Source organism: Bactrocera neohumeralis, chromosome 6 (assembly GCF_024586455.1).
Source record: "Bactrocera neohumeralis isolate Rockhampton chromosome 6, APGP_CSIRO_Bneo_wtdbg2-racon-allhic-juicebox.fasta_v2, whole genome shotgun sequence".
In the NCBI taxonomy this organism is placed as follows: Eukaryota; Metazoa; Arthropoda; class Insecta; order Diptera; family Tephritidae; genus Bactrocera; species Bactrocera neohumeralis.
In genome coordinates, this window is record NC_065923.1 from 40,317,592 (window position 1) to 40,343,233 (window position 25,642).

A 25,642-nucleotide genomic window follows, 5' to 3' on the forward strand; every position below is an offset into this window, starting at 1 on the left:
AAAAATTTATAAGGTCCACAACTAAGCACTAAATTAAGATATAAAACTCTAATTTGGCACAGAGCATCGCAGTAGCAAGGGGCACAAATTTTGAAAAAGTGGGTGTGGCCCCGCCCTCTAATGATTTAATGTATATATCTCCTAAACCACTAAAGCTACAACAACCAAATTGGCCCAGCACAAATATTATAAGAACTTCTACTAACAGTGTGCAAATGGATGAAATCGGAATATAACCCCGCTCCATCTCCATATAACGGTTCTGTTAAAAACTACTAAAAGCGCCATAAATCACTTACTAAATACGCCAGATTTATAAAATCTTACGTGCGAGGTGGTATGAGAGAGCTTTATGTGAGCCGGTGTGAAAATTGGACGATGGCAGTAGCTCCGCCCACTTTTTGGTGAAACCACATATCTCGGGACCCGACCGACCGATTTTGACTAAATTTAGTACGTGGCATTCTTCTCATATTCCTGCCACAGTGCGAAAATGGGTGAAATTGGACTAGAACCACGCCTGCTTCCCATATGGCACAATTTTAAATTCCATTTGATTCTTTCACTTTCCAGTACGCAAATCAGGAAGCAATTGAGACAACTCGCTTTAACTTTAGACTAATAATTCTTTTAAAGTATGCCATCTTATGACCCCAAATTCAAACAAAACTGTTGAAGCCTCTAGGTACCGAATATGTGGACCCCGGTATCTATAGTTGACTTTTGGCCGCAAATATCGGCCAATGTATGGGATATACAATAGAAATTTAGAGAGAATCCTTCCCTGACATTAGTAACTCGGTATATCAAATATGGGTTGAATCGAGTCCATACATCCCTGAGCCCCCATATACCTAATCTAATGATTTTCGAACAAACGGCTGATTTTATAGTGTATATACCGTCCAATGTGTTAAAATGGGTTAAAATGGGTGAGCGTGTATCCTGAAATGAAATTGGGCGAAAATTATACAACAGATATACGAATTTTCTAACATTTGGCTGCATTTACTCCATAGGATTGGTGATTTTATGTGAGGTACCTTAATGAAACACAGAGAACATTTTTTTAGTATGCGGCATAATAATAGATAAAATCGGGATACTACCCCAACTCCCATATAAGAGATATGTATAATAATTTTCGGTTTTCTTACAAACCTCATGCCGAATATGTCGGTCATTGTTCGAGGTATCTTTAGTATATGTAACGGGTTTTTCAATAAGATCGCTTCTCGACTTCTTTTGCATGGGCACCACGGCACGCTTGCAGAAGTCCAGACTTGAACCCAATTTTCGACGGTTTTCAGGCATAAATCGGCCGATACTGCTGCAATTTCGTGTTTGATATTCGTATGAAGTTCATCAATCGTCGCTGGCTTGTTGGCATAGACCATAGGTTTGACATAGCCCCACAGAAAATAAACTAACGACGAGCCAATTCACCGGGCCATTTCGTGAGATGCAAAATGGTTTTTAATAAATCGATTATGACTCATGGAACCACATACTTGTACTGTTCAAGTCCCTAAACCGCACCAAGCCGTAATTTTTTCGAGATGCAATGGTGACTCATGGAGTACGTGTGGATTGCTGTCTGACCAATAACGCATATTTTTCTTATTGACAAAGCCATTCACCCAGAAATGAGCCTCATCGCTGACGATGATTTTTCGATGAAAATCTGAATCCTTTTCAAGTTGTTGCTCAGCCCAATTCACAAACTAACATACGACAATTTGATTTTGTAAGGATGCAAGCCAAGATCTTCGTCACAACGACGAACGAGATGACCAACGCTTGAGAACGACGTGTGAGAGACTGATTTGGGTCTTCCTCAATTGATGCGCTGACCTCATATTCTCGACACTACGGCACTTCTTTGTCTCACTGGCACGGGAACATTTTGTACTGTGCCTGTGGATTCAAATTTTTCCACTAAACGGTCAATTTTTGATCTGAAGGGACCATTATGACGACCATAAATTGGACGCAGCGCTCTTAAAGTTGAAGCCACTGACTCCGAATTTCGACAGTAAATTTTAATAATTTTGACTTTTTGTTGGAAATAAGATCTACTTTTGTAGCGTTCCCCTTCCGTTATTTATACTAGTCTTCTATCGGCTTTTAATTCGAAACTTCAAAACCTACTCAATATCAAAGTGCTTCGATTCCGTTTATTTCAACTGTAAAAAGGAACTGATCCAGGAAAAAACTACAACAAGATAATAACAAATGTTGTCTTATTTTTCACAATTGTTTGTCTTCATCAACTCACCACTTTAGTTTAGCGGAGAATATCAGAAATCAACAATGCAGACACAACGCTATTCCCAATTGTCAGAGCTAAGAGCAATCAGCAGAAAATCACAGAACAATATTACGACTGGAAAGCTGATGGCTCGCATCATTGCCCTTCGCTCGAGTGCCACGAGAGCTTAGTGCTCCCTGTCACTTGCAAACTCCGCGCTCCGTTCAACCGCCTCACTGAAGGTTTGCAATTGTTTAGTGGCTTTCAATTCCTTCAATCTATTTTGCTTATATAAACGCGAACGCGGCAAATGCTTTTAAATAAATAAATAAAATAAAAACCACCGTAAAATATACCCAGTCTGTTCAGGGTATAAATATCGAAAAAAGAGTTTTTGTGCTCCACCAATGTTTCGGCGGCGTAACGCTTCGAGTGGCAAGCGGACAGCAGACTTCACAGCAAAAAGTTTGAAAGTTGGTCGTGAGTTATTCGGATATTTGGCGAATGGAGTGGAACCAGTCGGCGCTCTGGCAACACTTCAAAGTAATTGATATTCATATCATTCGTTATGCATATGCGACTGCGACGATTGTGGCAACACAAACGCAGGACGCCAACAATAACAATAGAAATGTAATGCGAGCAAAAAGAATAATACTACAACAACGACAAAAATAACCGACGACGAGCGCAAGGACATGCAACCTGCGCCACAATAAAAGCAACAACAATAGCAATAAAGTAGCACCATTAGTGGCAATCTCATTGGCAGCAATATAACCGTTATCAGAGCCACAATGCCACGCAGAATGCAGCATAAAACAACAAGCAAACAGCGCAAGACACCGCCACAGACAGCGAGGAATTGTTTGATAATAAATCAGATTAGAGGCACAAGTGAAATAAGGGGATATAAAACGAATCCTTGTAAAATCGAATCAAATCGCATAATCGTAAAAGCTTCGTTGTCCTTGTGTGTTTGTTTGGCATCCCAGGTTTTTCTCTCAGTTCTGCGAAAAGTATTTGCTTAAAGGACAAATTTAAGAGGTTAGGGTAGATTATTTAAAGCACAGTTTGCATCACACCCACATGCTGGTTTAGAAGGTAGGTATGGCTTGTAAAGGAAATAAAATCAGAGAAAATAATAACGGGTGGTCCAAGTAGAGGTACTTCTTCCAATAGACAGTTTTGGGACAAATCATGCATGGGTCCTATCAAGATGTCATGTTATTTTTGTTCAGTACTGATTACAAATCGTTCAACTTTATTACGAAAATTCACGTTCTGTGAAGAATGTGTTTCGTGAGCTTCGTCCAACTTATGGCATAAGCGACCTACTGAACGTACTATTCGCAACACCATAACCCAGCATTCATTATTGGATAATATTCGACGAATAGACCACGTCCAGCAGAGGGTGTACATGAAGAGCGTGGAGCAACCGTCAACGCAACCCACGACAGACCCACGGGTCTAAGTAAACGGAACGAACCTGGACTTTTATCCGCCCAAAGACTGTCAACTCGGAATAATTCTTCTGCTACAACAACAACAAGGCGCCATGATAGCCGACAATTGAATGTCAGAAAATGAATCTCGTGATTTATGACATTAGGTTTCGACAAGACGGCACCATGGACGGATTTAATTAGAGAAAACTTCGGTGAGCAGATAATTTCACGTTTTCGGCCGGTCGATTGATCACCAATCCCGCAATGAAAATGTGGTAGCTAGCTTGGCGGAAGGAAAGAAGCAGCTTGGCAGTAAATATAAAATTCCAGAAGCACCACTTCCTTTGCTATGAGACTATCGACTTCACCCTGTCGAATAGGTCAAGTACTTAAAGTGTCAGAACATTCCAAAGTTCAGGAGAGTGTGGGGAAAGTATTGGTTGCCTAATATTATTGTAAAAGAGCTACACCAAAAGATACTTGTATGGGTGCAGCGGAATCGCAGGTAGCTGCAAAGCTGATGAGCTAGCAAGAAAAGGCACCCTAGAATTGTTGTCGGTAGAATGGGGACGGGTCGGTGCTCCCGCATCCTCTTGTGCTCTACTAGTCGAAATGCTTGGTCAACGCTGGACCAGCAGTCATCGGAGCCTTTTTGGAACATAGATCAGGAGATCAGATCTCAGTAAGGCCAGCCTATCGTTAGTGATGGGACTCTTGACGGGCCACTGCCCGATTGACATACACACTGTAAGACTGAGAATTCTGCCGGACGCCGCATGTAGAAGCTGTTTGGAAGAAGATACGGTAGAAACTAGCCAGCACTTCCTTCTTGACTGCCCCGCTTTTGGGAGATCAAGACTTAGACGCGTGGAGGCGCATACCTTCAGACATCCCACCGAACTGGCGGGCGTAGAAATTAAGCGCCTTTGCAAATTTGTATTGGCTACGAAGCATTTTGCCGATCTTTAAGTCCGAACACGGGATTTCCATTTTCAATGGCTTCCTAAAGGACTACATCTAGTCCACGTGCGATCTATGATCAGCCATCTAACCTAACCTAAGGCGAAGGTTGCTATCAGGCTCCGGTAAACTGGAAACATTAAAGCTCCTCGATAGGGACATTCCGAAATACTCTCTTACTTCGAGAGCATACCAATTTGGACAACTGCGCAGAGGAACATACTCTTAGCAACTTATTCTCTGCACAAATACCTCCAAGAGATATGTGGGTGGGACGGAGTCGTTGCAAAAGAGGCGCAGTGAACTTTTCCCGAATGAATCGACGCTCAGCGGAAAGATTAGAGGAAGACTTTTCTAACGGAAGCTCTCAATTACCTCTTGTTTCAGACTGCCAGAAAACTTTAGTGTCTTTCAATCAGAAGTAATGTCATCAAGGTAGCAACAGATGTACTTCTCCGAATTGCGACTTTACCTTTAGGGAGGTATGCATCCACTACGATAGCAGAGGTGCTTTACAGGTCTAAAGCTCGCTGAATATGATATCAAAGCTAGGTAAGATGTGCATTATCTCAGCAACAGCTGAGCTACTTCCACACAAAACTTGTCTGGGTCCCAGCGTTATCGTTGGAAAGTAAAGCCGATGAGCTTGCAAGAAGAGGCACCTAGGAAGGCAAGGAAGATGAGGTGAAAGCATATAGATACTTTATTCTCCTCTGTGTAGCTTTCGTCAGACTAACGTTAAAACATCTCGGTTATTATACTTTTTACGAACCCGCCGAATTTGCTGGAATAGATATATGCCGGCTCAATAATTTTATGATTGGCTCTAGGCGTTTCATCGACGGTCGACGTACTTCTTGATTCATACCTAGGAGTACTGGGCATCAAAACTCTAGCAGTTCCAGTGGAATTATTCGTGGCTTCACAAGAAATCATACATACTTATCTAAACAAACATACCTCTAATCAATATTTATTTGTAACCAAAAATTGTATCAACAGCTTCACTTCATCCAACCTGTCACATTATCCCAATAATACTATGAGCCACTAGCGGTTATGATTTATTTGGAGTTGTTGTAGGAAACTGTCACACAGCGTGTTAAGTGACTCACCATAACGGTTTACATTGACAAAATACTTCAAATATATGCTGATTTTGTAAGCAACCTGCCACAAGCGAAAAGCATTAAGTGCAACACAGCAGACAGACAAATATTATCACAGCCATTGCTGTCAGTTATCGCTCATAATCGATTTTCAATAACCGTTATGCATCTCAAGGAACCATATAATAATATCCAATGGTTGTTGCATGTAATAACAACAAACACTGTTATCAAATATAAATTACACTTTGGTAAAAGAAATGTTGATGACGCAAGAGTATCAAGCGGCGGGATGCTTGAATAGACTGCAAGCACGAAGCAGCTAGCAGGAGTGGTGCCCACAGTGATCAAAGCATTGTCATTACCCGTTATGACGGCCATTCAATAATGTTGCACAGCTAACGGCGATAGCTATTCCTCAACTAGTCAATGTGCAAGCTCTTTCGCTGCAGCTTAGCTGAACTCAGCTCAACTTAGCTTAGCCCAGGTTAGGTTGGGTTAGGTTAGTTGAGTGTAGTGATAGCGTCCAACTCGTTTAAAGCGCGCCATTCAGACACTCTCGAGTTCAGTGTAAAGAGATAAAGAGCCAGCTTATTGCGACTAATGCTATTATACGGTTAGAGGGTGGCCAAATAGCAGTTTGGAACCGCTGCCATCGACTGGAACAGATTGGTATACAGTCTAAGAAAGAAAATAAGAACCATAAAAGATGAAGATATTGGCTCTACTAGATGCAGATAGGTAGGGCCTTGGGCTCAATGCGCTATTTTGATGCACTATTGTAGGATCTTATAATAACGTTGTTATTGTAGCGGCAAAGATCTGCCAAGTTGACAGTCCTTGGTCGAATAAAAATCCGGGTCCGTTCCGGTTACGTAGACCCGGTTATCGTGGGAACGGAGAACCGTATAATCTTGCTATCCGGTTTCATCTGCGATAAACTATTTGGTGCTCTCAATGAAACATCATCTATCCGTTATACTACACCCGGCTGTCGTGGGAACGAAGAACCCTATAATCTTGCTATCCGGTTTCATCGCTGCGATAAACTATTTGGTGCTCTCAATGAAACTTTATCTATCCGTTATACTAGACCCGGATGTCGTGGGAACGGAGAACCGTATAATCTTGCTATCCGGTTTCATCTGCGATAAACTATTTGGTGCTCTCAAAGAAACATCATCTATCCGTTATACTACACCCGGCTGTCGTGGGAACGAAGAACCCTATAATCTTGCTATCCGGTTTCATCTGCGATAAACTATTTGGTGCTCTCAATGAAACTTCATCTATCCGTTATACTTTTCTCTGACAGCCATTCAAAGTTTTGTACCTGATGGGTTCCAAGTATTTTGTGTTGCCAAAGGACTAGCGTCCCGTTATAATAGCTGTAAGCCCATTTATGCTATTTCTGGAGCTAAATAATAGGTTCTTGGTTTTCTTGCTGTCAATTTGCGCCATGTCAGCTATGTCCTCTTCTCCTACAATACTTCCTGCCCATTAAGGTCTAGAGGGAATCCTCACCCGAACGTGATTATGATCCTGGGGAGGACGTAGTCTAATTTACTTATGTTCAGCTGGTTCAGGATGGCACTATGTTCATAATTCTTCCCTTTCTCACCTCCTAATTTCTTTATTCTTATGGCATACCAGATAAACAGCGGGCATTAAGTTGGTCTAAGTCCAGAATTATACCGGTATAACTGTAGAAGTCAGAAGACCAAAGATAGTTCTGAATTCGGCACATGCGTGCTGAAAATATGGGCCAAATACCGGTATGTTGGTGTGATACTTTGGTCAGAGCTTCACAATATCAAGCTCTTACAATCGTTTATCAACAGCATAGCATTCTGCGATTGCTACAGACATCTGAACTAAGTCTTTAACAAGCCAAAAATCCAGCCCTTTAGTGTGTGAGCTCGACATATCGAACAAAACTTCATCAAATTCTCGAAGCTTTCAAACTCAATTTTTCAGCGCTCTGAAGTGATGACCCTGTAATACACACCCAGCCGGTGTGATGATTCGGGATAAGACACTTGTATCAAGCAGCTGAGTGCTGCTCAATTCGTCGCATCGACCACCAGTCCTGAATATATGCTGCAGATAAAAAGCCCTATTTGCTCAGCAAACAACATTCTGCGGAGAGCTTTGCGCTCCTTGCCTAACTGTTTGTTGGTTGTTCCACACTTCACCGCCCCACCACTTCGATTTTTCACAACAATCGATATTGAAGACCGAAGAGCTTTTAAGCCGACTGCGCGGGAATATCGGGCGGACGGTGTGTCGTGTGTGGTAGCAGGTGGCATCATCACCGTCTTGCAGGCTGTCTATATATGCAGCGTACAACATCAGCAACTTATTTGCATACTTTAGCATTTTTACTCGCTTTTCCACTTATTTTTCTTTGCTTTCCACTCTTTTTTGCTGCTGTTACGTTCAGATCCATCTCGGTTTTTGCTTGGGTGCCCCTCCTACATTACCAATCGCTGATTGTTGTTCCGCCTCCTGCTCGCACATATACCCTTATACATACTTGTTGTTGTTCGGTTTTGCTGTTCGCTCGCACTTTATTTTTTGCGTTGCGTCTTAGCATTTTGTTTACAAATTGAAAGTATCTGCCAAGTGGAGCATTGAAACACCATTCACCAACAACCATTTGCCATTTTCGGTGGCATCAAACATTGGATTACACAGCGTTTCTTTCGCCTTGCTTGTTTAGCCATTGTGGCAGGTCGAAGGTCGTAGGAGAGCTACTCCAACAACGCCTCGTCTATTTTCAATTTCAGACAGCTGCGATAACCGGAGATTAAAGTGTCTTTGCGTATTTGTGGTTGGAAAACTTCCAGCATTTCGTTGACAATGCATTGATCCTTGTAGCTACAAAAAGGTGTTACCATCCCCCCTCTTATTGTTGAGATTACGCTGATATTGAGCGTTGATTGAGGAATGCAATTCCATTTGGTTTAAATTTTATGATTTATGAACTTCGGCTGAGTGAGAGTAATATAGAGAGATACTGGGTGGGTGGGTTCGTCCATAAAAGCTATTAGGCCGATATAAAATTGAGTTAACTGCTCATGACTGTATTTTTTCATAGGATAATGGGGACAAAAAGAGTTGTAAGGCAAAAAAATTGGGTAAACAGATTAAGAAAAAGCATATTGCCACCAAACGATTGACGAATAAATTTTTGGTGATTAGATATCTTTTAAAACCCGGTGAATAATTATAAAAATTAGCTAATAAAATAACCAAAAGAGAATTTGAAATGGGTCCGTATGTTAACGCAGTCTAACTGAAGACCTAATATCACCACGAAGTAAGCTTAAGGTAACTTTAATCCCTTAGAATACGCTTCGCAAGAAACAACTTTCAATATGTTTGTATTATATTTCTAGCTATACTTTTTATAGAAACACATTAGCTCTTTAGAAATACGAAACTCCAAAATACCACGACTCACATCTTCAGTATTTTAGTGTAAAAATTTTCTTATGTAATTTTGAATGAAACACTGGATCCCAAAGAGTTCGTAGAACCGGTCAAGGTCACTCACGGACAATGGCTTTTTTCAGCATCTCGAGACTGGTGTATTTTTTACTTCAGACCTTGCTTTCCAAAATGGCCCAGAGAGAATAATCCATTGGATTCGCATCTGGTGAATTTGAAAGCCATTGTGTGGTACTGAGTCTTGTAGAAACGTCCATGGTTTGCGACTGAAATATTTGTTTGCCCACGGCTTCAAAGCAGCCTCCAGAACACTTTCCCGATAATATGTCGCATTTACTTTGACGCCAAGCTCGATGAAAACAATTGGAGAGCGCTCATCTGCGGTGACCGCGTCCCAAACCATTATTTGTGGCGGGTGCTGCCTCCTGGTAGCCAACCGATGACTTAGATTCTCGTATGAACGGACGGTCAAGTAAACCCTATCGTTTTGAGAGTTTACGAATTGCTCAATTGGAAAAATTTTTTCGTCAGAAAACACAATGTTCGGAATTTGACCGCTTTCGGTCAAGCGAAGCAACTGCTTGGCTCTCTCAAGTCTTACTTGTTGCTGCTTCGGTGTGAGATCATGGGAAGCTGACTTTCAAACAAAACTGTCGATTTTGGTGGGAAGAAAATTCACAAAATCTTTATGAGCCACCATTACATTCACCTAAATTGACAGTTTGGCGTGATTTTCGGTCTGGAGGAATCATCGGTCCGTACTTCTTTCGAAATGATGCTGGTGACACCGTCATTGTCAATGGCGAGCGGTATTAGATCGGTGATAACCTACTTTTTGTTGGCCGCAATTGGAAGAAATTAATCTTGACAACACCTGGTCCTAACAAGACGATGCTACGACGACGATGACACACAGCACATGCAACAACCGAATTATTATGGGAAAAGTTTGGAGATTCGGTTATTTCAAGAAATTGTGACACTGAATGACCTACAAGAAGTTGTAATTTAACACCATTGGACTACTTATTGTGGGATTATTTGAAGACATTAGGGTCTCGAACATTGGGTTTATCGAATTCGATAAGTAATGGGGAGGCCAATTGAATGATGTTGTATCGATTGTGCTTCACATTCAATAAAAAAATGGAATTTCCTTATCAATTCGTGTGTTTTTGTTTTGTGAAATCACTTTTATTGGGAAAACCCTGTATTAAGAAATAAACGGCTGGGAAAATTTACCTCACCCGCCTTATAATCCAGACTTTGTCCCTTCTGAATACTATTTGTTCCGGTCGATGCAGAAAGACTTCACTATAATCAAAATCACATCAAAATAGGGTACCAATAGTTGGTGTGACTCATTCTTTGCCGGCAACCTAGCGCAGTTCTTTTGGTATGGAATCCATAAATTGCCAGAAAGATGGAAATATTGAGTTCAAAATGTCGTTCAGAACGCTTATTTTATTTCCTCTATATTTTTCAATCAGCTCTACTTACAGGGTTTGTCCGGAAAGTAATAGGGCTGAGTCGATTTAAATTTATTGAACTATTCGTTACAATTCTTTAAAAACTTTCAAAATAGGCTCCTTATAGTCGATACAGCTCTGCCAGCGCGATTTCCAAGCATTGAAGGCGCCACGGAGTCCATTTTTCGGAATAGCCCCATGGACCCCATAAGTCGTCTCAAAATGCCTGCCTTTCATCGGCCTTTTCATGAACCGCAGATTTTGATAAATTTAACATCTGGGCAATTAAACAATTACTTAGTCGACGGTCTGAGTTCAAAACTTTGCGCACACGAGTCACATTGTTGGTGTTTGTCGAAGTCGCAGGTCTCCCAGCACGGTCTTCATCAGCGACCTCTTCCCGGCCCTCCAAAAAGGCCTGGTACCACCGAAACACACCACTTCTTGCTAAAGCAACATCTGGGTAAGCCTGCTTGATCATATCAAACGTCTCTGCCGCAGATTTACCGAGTTTCACACAGAATTTAATTTAATCGCTGCATTTCGGTTTGCACCACTCACACAAACACGACGCACGAAAATATTTGTCCAGGTGCTCGGAGGCAACTGACCAGCCGTAGCTAGGAAATACCTCTACCGAATCCAATTGGTGCGCGCAAGCTCCGAAGTACAGTCGTGGCGGAAGAAAATCAATGCTATTACTCTCCAGACAAGGCCTGTATTTAAGAAACAAAATATTCCGTTTTCCAGCTCCGAAATTCTGATCAGGACTTCTTTAGCCAAACTGGCCGCGAAATTAGGGAGATGTGCATTGCAAGCTTGTCTTTTTAGTTTACATTTTGTTGTAATTACTTCTTTAATACATTTGCTTAAGTACACGTTCCTTATTTTTACACTTACTACCAGCCTTTTAAAGTAACTCGCAGATATTTATTTATTCACATTTCTCTCCGCTTTCGTGGTGTGCTGCAGTAAATCCTTTATGTCGTCGCGGCAAAGGCCGCTTCCGTTTCAAAGCGCTCCCGTCCACACGCCCGAAGGTTTGTAATGAAAACACCTTAATGCCGCAACAGTAACAACAACAATAAAATATAACTTGTAGAAAAGCAGCAAGCAAAGCGGAAAGCAACAAAATTCCGACCAAGAATGACGGTGCCGCATTATGGTGGAAGCGAAACAGTTTGGAAATTCGAGAGGCAGCCCATGACCATTAACTTAATGAGGGTCATTGCTTTGTTGTTGGCCGCACTTTGTACGGCGTGCGCCGCAACGCCACTCCGCCGCTTACCATTAAATAATTTGCCAAGTCGCAAGCCTCTACATGCCGCCACACAGTTGTTGTTGCTGCTGCTTGCGCCACTGCACTGCCGGTGTTGTTGTTGAGCCGGCGTTAATGCTTTTACTTTGCGCCAAGCGCCAGGCGCCGCAAAGCCACCTGCAAGGCTGCTGAGCTCTAAGCAGGCGCTCTGTATTTGCGCCTCCAAAGCTGGCTGTCGAGGTCGCTTCGCACGATTACTCCGCTGCCGTCACCGCCGTATGCTGTAGCTTGTTGTTGTTGGTGGGCTGTTGGGTTGTTTGTTTGTTGGTGTTTGCGCTGCATTCGCCCGTGTTGGTTAATTAAAATAAATCCGCTCTTTGCAGTTTTGCCGTTTAACTTCCGTTTCCGACGCAGCCACAACAATAGCAACAACCGCTGCAACAGTAGCAGCAGCAAAGGCAGCAATGACAGCACAGAACGGGAACGAGAACTTGAAAAAATAATGCCAAAGCGAGAAGGTATTAAAAATTGTGAGAATGTTTGTGCCGCCGCCGTGTGCGTTGCGTGTTTAGAAGCGCTGGCCTGCTGCGCTATGTGGCAAGCTTGTTGGTTAAAGGGGAGTGGGGCGGTAGGCTGCGGCGCTTCAAAGTGCAACCTCACTAATGCTTTTATTTTCTACAACATTAGGCAGCTGCAAGCGCCGTGAGTTTGGCTGGTGTTGCAAGGGCGTTGCAGTGGCATTGTTCTTGAGCCTGCCGCTGTTATTGTTGCGGCGATTATTGTTGCTTTCTTCTCATGGTTTTCAATTTCCATTTTGCTCTGTCTCTATGCAATTTTTATGTGCACTTTTCAACGACTTTTTTCCTCAGTCCCCAGCCCTCCAAAGACTTTTGTATAACCGCGCTTCATATGAGCTTTGCTAACATACGAAAGCTTTGGAAGACATCCAAATGGTATAAATAGATTTGAAGTGATATTGTCGTAAATGAATATGTAGTAGTGTAATTGTTTTCACAGCTTTCAGCAGGCGTAAGCGGTTAATAAAACCCGGGGTTGGCTATTTAAATGTCCGTTCATTAAGTAAAGTAAACATTACATTAATTGGGGGGCGGTCAACGTTGCACCGCGCTGTTGTAATGAGAAGAACAGCACGGAGTATGTCGTCCCATTTGATGTGTACAAACAGATATACAATTGAATGAGGTTGAAAAGCTTGCCGACGTGTTATTTTAAAGGACTCGTGGATGGGTTGGTGATGATGAAGATGACAGAAAGAGAAATGGTCGTTTTCGCGTGGTTTGAACCAATAATATCAAGGGAAATGGATATATCGACCAGATCAATGTCAAGACTTATTTCAGATGATTTTCACAAAAAACCGTCGGTGAACTGTTCATCTTTTGACCACGCGCTTCAAGAAAATTAGGCTCAACAGATACAAGCGGCTTTTTCAGTGGCACGCCGTGAAGAAGTTTCTAAAAACCAAAATGACAAAATCTACAAAAAAATTTCCAAAGACGGATAAATTTTAGTTCATCGAGTTGATACAAATGGTTTAAGCGAAACAAATGGCGTCTGGTAGTGAACGAGAGCAAGACGAAATATCTCCTCAGTCGATGCACTCGCGACTAGGCTCTCACGTCACTGTTGACAACGTCTGATAGTGTTTAACGTGGGATCCTGCTGGCGACAGCTTAACTCCACGGTGCTCAAAAGCACAACGGATCAATACAATGCGTCGATCAGCGCCCTGAAAACTGGGTAACGATTTTCAGTACCAATCGGCAGTGTGGCATGGACACACTAACCACCTTGGTAGGGCTCGAGGCCCATCTAAAACCTCTGCCGTACTTTGGGTCCGGCACCCGGTTGCAATGCAACTCCACATTCGACTGACAAAGTCAGTTCTTTCCGCGATTTGGGTTTTAACCACAGCCACCACGAATCTCCACAAAGGGCCAAACCCAATGAGCAGACTGGAGCGAACTCCAGGGGCTACTGCTCCCGTGGTACCAGGTTAAAGTCTTTGGTATTGACCTTGTAGCCGAAGCTACGACCAGTTGAGCTTCCATACAGCCCTGGACTGGTGGCCAGGATCTTAGTCGCCTCTTACGACAGGCATGCCTTACCGCGGGTATATTCGGTTTCCCCTCGAACCCGGAGGGGTCCCCCCGTACCCGCAGGGGGATTTCATGATGAACAGTCTTACTTCCTAATAACCTTTACAAATTGTGCAAAATTATTACCAAACTAATGGTTCAGTTTCAAGACGCACCTCATTCAATATGCTGTTGCCCGTACGAGGTACAGTCCGCATCGAATACGCTGCTGTAGACCAGAGTAGCGAAGAAGACACAACACACGTGCCAACAGCCTCGAAATCCAACGCAGAATGACACGTGCCAACAGGTGCTACTTCGGACTAATTAAGCAATAGAGAAGAAAAGTCCTTTACCGAAACAAAGATCAAACTCTACAAGTTACCCATCATCACCGTCCTCCTCTATGGCGTGCAAGCATGGACGATGACAACATCTGATGAGTCGACGTTACGAGTTCTCGAAAGAAAGGCTTTGCGCATTGGCCATGAGCCGTATGGCATTGACATAGATCAGCGGCTACGCTGGCTTAGTGATGTCGTCCGAATGAACGAAAACACTCCAGCTCGGAAAGTATTCGACGCAGTACCTGCCGGGGGAAACAGAGAAAGAGAAAGACCTGCACTCCGTTGGAAAGATCAGGTGGAAAAGGATCTAGTTTCGCTTGGATTCTCGAATTGGTGCCGCATTGTGAAAAGAAGAAGACTGACATGCAGTTGTTAAACGCGTAAGCGGTGTCTACGCCAGTAAAGAAGAGGAATATGTAATGGTTTGGTGGGGAATCCTCTGTAAAGGCGTTTAACACTACATTTCTGTGAAAAAATGGTTAAAACTGGAGGAACAGTTTACCAGCAGGTTGTTTTAGAAGACGTGATGTAGTTAAGCAATAGTCTATTCGATGGCGGGCATTGGATCTTCCAGCAAGATTCTGCTGTAGCACGGAAGATAAAACACAGCAGTGGCTTAAAAACAATATAATCTGCAAATGATTAGCTGTCTGGAAGTGCGGATTTAGATCCACTGGACTAAAGTTTGTGAGCAGAATTAGAGAACATGGCCCACAGTGGAATATCCCACAGCAATTTTGAAAGTTTCGAAAATCTTTGGTTAGAGCATTGTAAGGTTAGTTTAGGTTTTAAGGTTAAACCAAAAATCGCTGGATATCACTTGGAAAAGTGTTTGTCCTTTGTATTGTCCGAAAACTCCTTAATGTGCACACCTCATAGAACAGCGAAACGTTTTGAACTCATTAAAAATGTATTAATGCAGCCAATATCAATCCCAACACTTTGCTAGGTGCTCCACAGGTGTGTCTATCGAGATATTTCAGCGTCAGTCTGGCAAAAGCCGGGCAATAGCCGACAGAGTGGCAAGATGAATCCACCTCGTCTCCCTGCATAGAGTTTTGACAAAATATTGAGAGATACCGCGTGTGTAGTCCAGTGTCCAGTCAGCACATCTAATATTGTGGCGAGATTGACTTTGCTAAGTGCAAGTAATTTGAAAGATCTCTTAAGGTGCAATCAGAGCCAGAAGATATCGCAGTCACGCAAGTTCTTGTTCTTGACCAGCGCTTGAAGAGCTCACAGGAGGTCCACAGATCCAGCGCTAAAAAGCAAGAGCACATTCGGAAATCGGCCTCCCTACGAGGAGGATCCCCGATGCAATGATTGATCATATTGAGGAATGCAACCGAAGTAATAGAGAATTTCAGTGTGTTCCATATACCAGCACAAATGACAATGAGGGCCGCTCTTCGAACACGTTCCAGCTGGAGGCCAGCCAGCTGCATGATGTGCTGACGTTGTACAGGTATAATGCCATCGGGTTCCGGAGACTTAAACGCTTTAAAAAATCATTTTTGTGTGGTAGTTGGTCCAAAAAGTCTGTGAAGGCTGTATAGCCTTCTTGAAGCTCTTTTAGGGGACTTCTTCTGTAGATACGTACCTTATTATGAATCAGTAAGAAATCTGTCTATCTGCCAACTGCGCCGACCATGTTCAGACCCGAATTTGAACTAAGAGTATTCAATGCTAATCTCATACGCTAATCTAAATGCTAATAATTAGTGCTCCATTTTACTTACGAGGGTTTGAATTTATGAAACATATACTTTACTGAGTAAAATCACTTTTATTTTTCGTTGCAATGCTGGTCTAACAGCCTCTATATAAGAATAAATAACCCTTATACGTACGACTTACGACCAATAGTTAGTTGCATCACCTCAATCCTTCACGGCCAGCATACTCATATAAACGTTTATGGTCTTCTTTTTTTAAGAGATGTATTTTTGCTTTGAAGCCTGCCGCTGCTTTTGTTTCGTGCTCTCTTTACGCGTGCAAATACCTTCAATAGCCGGCTCATCACAATCGGCAAAGCAGATAAACTTCAACAGTACGGTCATTGCCACGCTGAGCGGTGCTACCTACTTCATTTCAATCTTCAGTCAACAAGCTTGTGTACTTGAAGGGGTATATGTGTATTTGCACAAGCATAGTCACACTGTTATCCTGCCAGTGCTTTCTAAATTTGTTTTTTACTTTTTTGCATCCATCTCGCATTATGCTTATCCCATATCGGCAGCAACAGCCACATCATCGTTTAATCCTGATTTTCTTTATCCTGTACTTTTTTCTATTAACATTGACATCATCATCGTCTTCATTGCTAACATTAAAGTACTTCGCCAGCATCAAAGGCAAGTTGCCGATTGTACGTGAATAAGTACAAGCACTCGACTTCCGCACTCCTCCCTCTCGCTCCTACTCTGCGAAAGCTAGTCTCTTTAGAATTACATTTTTGTCCTACAATGATTGTTGTTTGTCACAGCGAAAAACTTGTCGTCATGCATGCGAACATATCCGCACGAGCGGCATTAAGTTGATCCTTAAATATAATTACACATTTCTATATGAGAAGTGAGCGTTTACTCCAACGGTTCAACCTAATCATATACAAGGATTGTTCTAAAGTAAACAGGACTTTTTGAATCTAGCGCCCCCTGGTGGCGCCATCTATATGTCGACTGGTGCGTTAGAATCAGCTATCTTTATCGATTGTCCTGTGAGAATTTCATGACATTTCATCGATTGGAAGTGAAGTTATTGCGTTTTAAGTGTCAGTATGTTTGTGTTATCAGTGACATTTGTTTTGTTTTTTTGTTTTTTTAATGTCCTGTTTACTTTGGAACGCACCTTGTATATCTTCTTCTTCTAGGCGTAGACACTGCTTACGCAGTTATAGCCGAGTTTACAACAAGAGAATCCAAGTGCAGCCAGGTCTTTCTTCATCTGATCTTTCCAACTGAGTGGAGGTGTTCTTCTTCCTCTGCTTCCCCGGCGGGTACTGCATCGAATACTCTCAGAGCTGGAGAATTTTGAACCATTCCAACGACATGAACTAGCTAGTGTCTCTGTCGCGTGGGTGATTTCAAGTTCCGAGGATCCCGAGAAAATAAAATTTTCGTTTTTTACGGTTCAACTTCAAAAGACACAGTATAAACACTTTCCAAATTATAATATATGATCTTGAAACAGCATTAGCAATGAACTAAATATCGATGTTCACTTCTAAATATTCCTGTTTTACCTTCCCATGATCCGTAGTACTACCGTATATAGCCAGTTCATAAAGCCGAACTGAAAGGCAACGAGCTCTACCTTTCAATATCATCAATGATCATACAACATGTGATATATTGGCCTATGGTCCTGCTTCGGTGATATGTCATAGGTTAGATTAGGTTAATCTGGTAGGCCAATAAGCTACGCATATACCACTTTTGGTCCTTGGCGTTACCAGACGGAACTCAGTTCTAGATCTTGAGGAGTAGTCATCCTTTATGATACCTACGCTTGACGCGAATTTTAACAGACTTCGCGGACTCACTATCGATACCTCCGCCAGGACATACTGTGGGAACCCCAGATGCTTACAGAGTAATCTTGCCAATGCGGGACACGTGCACAAGAGATGCTCTATTGTTTCCCTGGCGACCTGCTCTAGACATTTCCTGCAGTCTTGTCGATCTATCAGCCCCATCCTGCGAGCATATGTCGCCACCAGTTAGTATTTCCATCATGTTCCTACAGTCTCTTCTATCGAATGCCAATAGGAATTTTGTGTACTTTCGATCTACCGTTTTGCACCCAGGTAGCTCTTTCCATCAGGTGATTGATTTTCTTCACCCTGCTTCTGGGTTTCTTAATGTTGATTACGTTTTCGGATGTTAGCCATACACCTTTCTTGGCAATCTCGTCCACTATTTCATTGCCCTCTATGCCTATGCGGCCTGGCATCCAGTGGAAGCTTTTAACTGCTGCCCTGCTTCCCAAGACATTTCTGGACCGATGTGCGATACGAGGTTACTGCCTTGATTGCTGCATGCGTAGATGTTGACTCTGGAATTTCCTGCAGGTGTATTAGAAGCCAGCGCCGTGGATTTCGCAATAGCAAAAACCTGAGCTTGAAATATACTGCAGTTGTCCATCAACTTAAAAGGTTGCCTTATGCCTAACTCTGAAAGATATGCTACAATTACACTTTCCAAATCCGACCATATCAGAAACTATTTCAAAGGCGGACTCTTTTCGAACCTCAGTTTCACTTAAAACCCTTTGCTTTCGCATAAAAGCTTTAACATGCGCCACAAGTAGGAAAGACGGGCAAGATAACTGGTAAAGGTGTTAACGCTAAATATACATATATATTGACGGAACTAGTATGAAAAATTTTAGCTTTCAGAACCACCCTAAAATGTACGCACGTACCATGATATCTCAGAGGGTTTTCTTTTGATGAAGTTTCCACACGATAAATGCGTTGGGTGGATTAAATTTTGTGTAGAGTGTATTCGGGCGTTTGCTTCGCGCGTATGGGACATATATTTTTTAATTCTTGTAATTGTTTAGTGTACTACTTATTCTTAATACAGTCTTAATAGTATATATTAATTGTAAGGGACTTTTTAAGTTTATTTAAAGAAACTAACGCAGATTTCTTTTCGGTTTAAAGGTTCAACTTTTGTCTTAAATTAACTATGACGAACAAAAAACTAGGAATAGTTTGAAAACATTGACTAACAGTCGAGAAAGGCTGTGATCTAAGGGATCTTTTTAACTCAGTTTTACTATTGTCAATTGATAGGTATAAGTGTAAGTCAGCTGTCAGCTGTAAAACATGCATCGAAGTTTTGCTTACCTTTTTAGTTATTCGCCACAAGATCTTCGGTGTCAACGTAGAAATTTAGCATTCGATGTACGATATAAAATGTTTCTGCAAAAGAAAAAGAAATATTGATAAATACTATTCAGAGAAAAGAACATTTAAAAAAGAAAAGAACATAACTTCGGTTGCAACGAAGCTATAATAACCTTTACAAATACAAAAGCTTCCATGCAAGAACTTGTTTTTGATCTTTCAGATTGTATGGCAGTTATATATATGCTATAGTAGTCTGATATCGGCGGTTCCGAGATAAGAGGCTGAGTTCTTGGCTGAGAAAAGAGAGTAACGTAAAATATTAGTTAATTCATAAAGAAACAAGTCACAGGGCCACGTCTGGAGAAAACGGTGGATACGGAAGTAATTCGAAGCCCAATTCATGGAATTTTGTCAGCATTTCGACCTACACACTTTTCAAGACACTCATAACCTCGCCAGCCAACTGTTGCAATTATCAACTCGTCATTGTTTTTGGTCCAAAGTGAGCTCTCTGGCACACATGCCAGTAGACTAGGAAAGTTATAAAATGACTATTGTAGAAGCTGTCAGGGAGTAACCGATGATTCAAGTAGAGGTACTTTTTTTAACAGCTGACAGATCACACGTGAGTTCTGTCAAGCTGTCAAGTTATTTTTGTTTAGTATTGTTTTTGACATTTTATCAGGGAAAGACTTACGCCTTACAAATCGTTCAACTTTATTACGAAAATTGACGTTCTGTAAAGAATGTGTTTCGCGCGCTTTGCTCAACTTATGGTCAACATTATCGGCCAACTGAGCGTACTATTCGCAACAACATCATCCATCGTGAGACCAAGCATTCATTATTGGATAATATTCGACTGAATAGACCACGTCCATCACGCAGTGAAGAAAATATACAGGAAGACCGTGGAGTGTCGATTCGGCGCCGTTCGTAGTCGTATGGAACCAATTGGCGCATTTTACGTCGAGATCTTAAATTGAAAGCGTACAAAATACAGGTTTCAAAAGCGACATCGCTTCGCTCTATGGGCTCTTGAGAAGTTCCAAGGAGATCCGACGTTTTTTAGCCAAATTTTGTTCAGCGATGATACCCATTTCTGGCTCAATAGGTACTTAAAGAAGACAATTATTGCATTTGGAACGAGGAGAAACCTGAAGAGTTTCAAAAGCTGCCATTTCATCCAGAAAAAGCAACGGATTGATGTGGTTTGTGGGCCGCTGGGGAATCATCGGTTCATATTTTTTTAAAAATGACACCGGTGAAAGCGTAGCCGTCAATGAGGAACGTTATCGCTCCATGATAACCGACTATTTTATGCATGAAACTGAAGCTCCTGATCTCGGTGACATTTGGTTTAAAAAAGACAGCGTCACTTCCCACACATCGCTTCAATCAATGAATTTATTGAGAGAACACTTCGGTGAGCAGATAATTTCATGTTTTGGGCTGATAGATTGGCCACCACGATCTTGTGTTATCGTTAGATTTTTCCTGTGGAGATATATAAAGTCTAAAGTCTATGCGGACAATCCCGCTTCGATTCAGGCCTCGGAGCAAAACATCACGCGTATCTTTCGCCAATTACCAGTCGAAATGCTGGAAGAAGTCATGGAAAGTTGGACTCAAAGGATGGATTTTCTGAGACGTAGCCGCGGACAAAATTTGAAAGAGATAATCTAGAAAAAAATATATGCTAAAGAATGTTCTTTCGAATGATGTTAAAAATTATCCATTAAATTTGAAGTTTCTGTGTTTTATCTTTAAAAAAAGAGGTTGAAATAGATCACTTTTCAGAAGAGGAGGAGACAATTAAAGATCTTCTATGCGAATGTAAGGATCTATACAGGAAGAGAATAGCAACTAGCGGTCGGTCGGGGGTATGTTGTCGATGTTTCGGAGGACAGATAAAACTTTTCATACTGATGAACTTCATGTGTTCTTTAGCCCCAGTGGTAACACAATGGACCTCCTAAAGGCCTAGGTGGGTCGTTGGACAGCCGCTCTACCTACCTACATATATATATTTTATTGGGGCCTTTGACGTTACCTTTTGGGTATTACAAACATCAGGGCAAGCTTAAAATACTTCAGCGCATAAATATTAAGAGAAGAGATTGCTTTGACTAGAATATGTTAACAGTTACTTTCTGATTAAATATAAAATAATATCACTTTCAATTCAATTAGAGAATAAAAACCACGCAACAATTTGAGCTGCAAGCAAGGCAGAGAACTAAAACACATAAATCCGCAAGCAAGCCGCACGTCACCTGTCACTTGTGGCATATGCGTCACACACGCGCATAAATATTTTATGTCGTTTAATATGGCGGGCTTTTTATGCAAATGTAGTTGTGCACTTACAGTTATGTGTGTGTATGTATGGGCGAGCATAAGTTTGGCGGTTAGCAAGTTGGTGAGTTGACACAAAAAATGCACGCAACGCATAATTAAAATTAATTAAAATTCACAACTGCCACTGCAACATTTTGTGGCACATTAAAAGCGATGTGCGCTGCTAACTACGCCAGCAACGAAGCATTAATATACATATACATATACATATGTATATATATGTATGTATGTAATTTCGATTTCTTTCGTTGAAATTGCAGCGAAGGCTTTGCGTCAGCGGCAACAAGCGAAAAGTGCCACGGCAAGATTGTAATTATGTGCAACGCGCCAGCAGGGCAAGGCTACTGTGTGGTGTGTGGTGGGAAGCGGGTGGCGAGGCTGCCTAACTTTCACTATACTTTACATTCGTGCATTTGCTACACCATTTATACTACTTTCAGGAAGTTGCAACCTTTTCATGGCTGCTGCAACAATGTCAGCCGTGCAGATTTGGCTTATGGCGCTCGATTTTTTCTTTGAATGAATATTTCTCATGCACATTTTTACTTTTGCTGTACGACAAAATGAAGTTATGACAAGTTGGTAATTATGTTAAAGTACAAAAGTTGCGCCAGCGAGTTGACGCTTCTTTGCCTTTGCCTTTATGCACTTTTTACGCGCTGCCCTTTAGACCTTGGCGCGCTAATGACAGTCGCAGCTTCTGTAGTGTCCGTGGTGTTAGTGAGAGCTAATGAAATTCTTTGCATAAATCAAAGTAGCGAAGACAAAGCAATGCGGAAATCTAGTTGGCTAAGTTTTAATGAGTTTCTTGTCAATTATACAAAGATATGAAATTAATTACTACGACGCCGAGCAAACAAAGCGCACTCGACAATAATAATTGCGCGCTGTAAATATTGGAAATGCCTTGAAGAGCAACAACTAACGGCATTGCTGTGTGCTAAGTTCATACTCAAGGATATTGATGGCTTTTGAAGCCTGTCCGTTAGCTAAGCAACAGTGTGAATGCTTATGCTCGGACCAAAAGTCAAAGAGTCAATGGAGAAGCAGTAAAAATTGAAAAATTGCTAGCAGCATAATCATCAGCAGTTGTAGCATATTTTGCGGCGCCAATGCGCACACACCCAAACACATACATACATATATGTATATAGTACAAACACAAACGCCGACATACAAACACAGACATACAAACACATTCATACAAGCACGCACATACAAACACATTCATACAAGCACCTAAATACGAACATCAAAATGCCAGCTACGCGCCTCTCCACCACCACCCGCAGTGTTAGCAACTGCTACTCAATTTCAAAAATTGCCAAATGGCTGGCAACTTAACACAATGTTGGCCCCGAAATGCCAAGCAATGAACAATCAATTGCTTCGTACCGACCAGCGCCGCAGCCAGAAGGGCACGACGACGACTCAACGAGCAAACGAGGCAATCAAATTGGCGGTGGAGAGCGGCTGAAAAACTGCAACAACTGCACACACACAGACATTTACACAAGCACACGCATACAGTCATACACCTACACACACACACACACACACACTGCCCACGTGCGCTGTAATGTTACAAGGACGTGTTGTTTTGCTTTGCGAATATTTATTGGTAGGATTGTGTGGTTAAGAGCCGACGACGCTGGCGTATGATGCCGTCGGTTTGCTTGCATGTGCGTGTGCTGTTGCAATTGGCAATAAAACCTGTCTATGACTGCAGCCATTTAAGTGGTGAGGGCCGCACTATTACAACAACAATAACAGTGAAAGCTTTTACATGTGTTTACATGTGTGTTGGTGTGTGTGTGTGGCGGTAAATTAAAGCGTGCAGGAGGAGTTGACAGCATGCAAGACATATGCGACATTCTGTAGACATTGGAGCACACATACATATACAAATACACACACATGCAATCGACGGAGCAAACATACACTGCCAGAAACAACAACGATTGACAGCATAACAACAACTAAAATAACAGTAACAATAATGATGCAAGCCAAAACAAAAAAAAGGCAACAATAATACTGGTGGAACCAATAGCAGCAGCAACAGTGGTGAAAACAAAAACAACAACAATAATGCAAAATAAAAACAACAATAACACCAAAAATAGTGATGAAAACAATAACAACAATGATGCAAGCAAAAACAACAATAACAGCAACAATAGTGGTGAAAACAATAACAACAACAACAGCGATGCAAACAAAAATAACAATAACAGCAACAACAGTGGTGAAAACAATAACAACAACAACAATGATGCAAACAAAAACAACAATAACTGCAACAATAGTGGTGAAAACAAAAAAAAAAACAATAGCAGCAACATAAGCAGTCTAAACAGCAATTACAACAAAAAAACAACAACATCAGCAGTGGAAATGCACGACAATAGCGTTAGCAATTTTTGTGGTTTTTTGTTCGTGTTGGCATGCGTTTGTTTTGGTTTCCATTGTTGCAAGCAGCAACAACAAAACGCAATTTCGTTCTGTATACTCGCCCAGGCAGCCATTGTCAACTACCACAGCAACTAAGATAATTGTTGACCAAACCAAAGAAAAGCGAAAAATCAAGAGACACGGTGTGATGAGATCGATAATGCCGAAACTCGGTAATCAAGTTTTTTTCATGTTGAAAAATGAGTATACAAAACAGAATATGAAGGAGTTCTTGATATACCGTTCAACATTATTTGAGACAAAAAGAAGGGCAATATGCCACGGAACACTTAAGTTGAAGTCACCGAAATGTTATATACCTTTACCATAAGGCAACATTTTTAGCCATAAACAAGAAAAAACGTTATTCGAACCTAGAATACCCTAAAGGAGTTTCTGTACAAGAACTTTATTTTGATCGTTCAGTTTGTATATATGTATAATTTCTTCAGAGGGTTGCCTTGGAAAATAAACTACTTATATCAAATTCCATGAAGATATCTTGTCAAATAAAAGCGTTGTATAGAACTCTAAACTAGTTTAAGGTTTAGTTGAATCTGTCTGTTCGTTATCGGCGGTTCCGACAAATGAAAAGCTTCTTGGGGAGAAAAGGACGTATGATCGATATCTCAAAGACTGAGGGACTAGTTCCCGCTTGTTTAGTATATACAAGCTACAAGGTTGATCTATTTCGAGGTTCCCTGCTTGTTTAAGGAAAAATCACAGAAACTTCAAATTTAATGGCGAAGGTTTATTATAATTCGAAAGAACATTCCTTCGTATTTATTTTTTGAAGATTATCTCTTTCAAATGTTGGTCGCAGCTATATCAGTTGGTCAATCCGTTGAGTTCAATTTTCGACGACTCGTTGGAACATTTGGACTGTCGAATGACACACGTAATGTTTACTCCAAGTCCTGAATTGAAGCGGGATTGTCCACATAGACTTTAGACTTTACATATTCCCACAGGAAAGGGTCTAACGATAACACAAGATCGTGGTGGCCAATCGACGGGCTCAAAACGTGAAACTAACTGCTCATCGAAATGTTCTCTCAATAAATTCATTGATTGATGCGATCACTGTCTTGTTGAAACCAAATGTGCTCGAGATAACAGTCTCACCGGCACCGACCGTTTTGAAGAAATATGGACCGAAGATTCCAACGGCCCACAAGCCACACCAAACCGTTATTTTATATAGATGAAATGGCAGCTCTTGAATCTCTTCAGGTTGCTCTTCGTTCCAAATGCGGCAATTTTGCTTGTTTACATACCCATTGAGCCAGAAATGGGCCTCATCGCTGAACAAAATTTGGCTCGAAAACGTCGGATGCTCCTTGGAAATTTTAAAGAGCCCATAGAGCGAAGCGATGGAAAGGACGTGCGGTTTCAGTTCTTGCACAAACTGTATTTTGTACGCTTGGAATTTAAGATCTTGACGTAAAATGCGCAAAGTTGTTCCATACGTCAGTCCGAGTTGCTGCGAAAGGCGCTGAATGGACTCTCCACGGTCTTCGTGTACACTATCCGCTACGGCTGCAATATTATCTTCACTGCGTGTTGGACGTG

The 25,642-nt window shown here is 41.6% G+C and overlaps 1 protein-coding gene across 3 annotated transcripts in view; it reads right to left on the bottom strand.

Annotated features, from left to right (window-relative positions):
• LOC126763573 (bifunctional heparan sulfate N-deacetylase/N-sulfotransferase) overlaps positions 1–25,642 on the bottom strand; it is a 294,385-nt gene that overhangs the window by 229,939 nt on the left and 38,804 nt on the right. For all 3 annotated transcript variants that reach the window (XM_050481213.1, XM_050481214.1, XM_050481212.1), the window contains exon 2: positions 19,253–19,327. The gene's annotated coding sequence lies outside the window, so the exon portion shown is untranslated. The remainder of the gene's footprint in view (positions 1–19,252; positions 19,328–25,642) is intronic.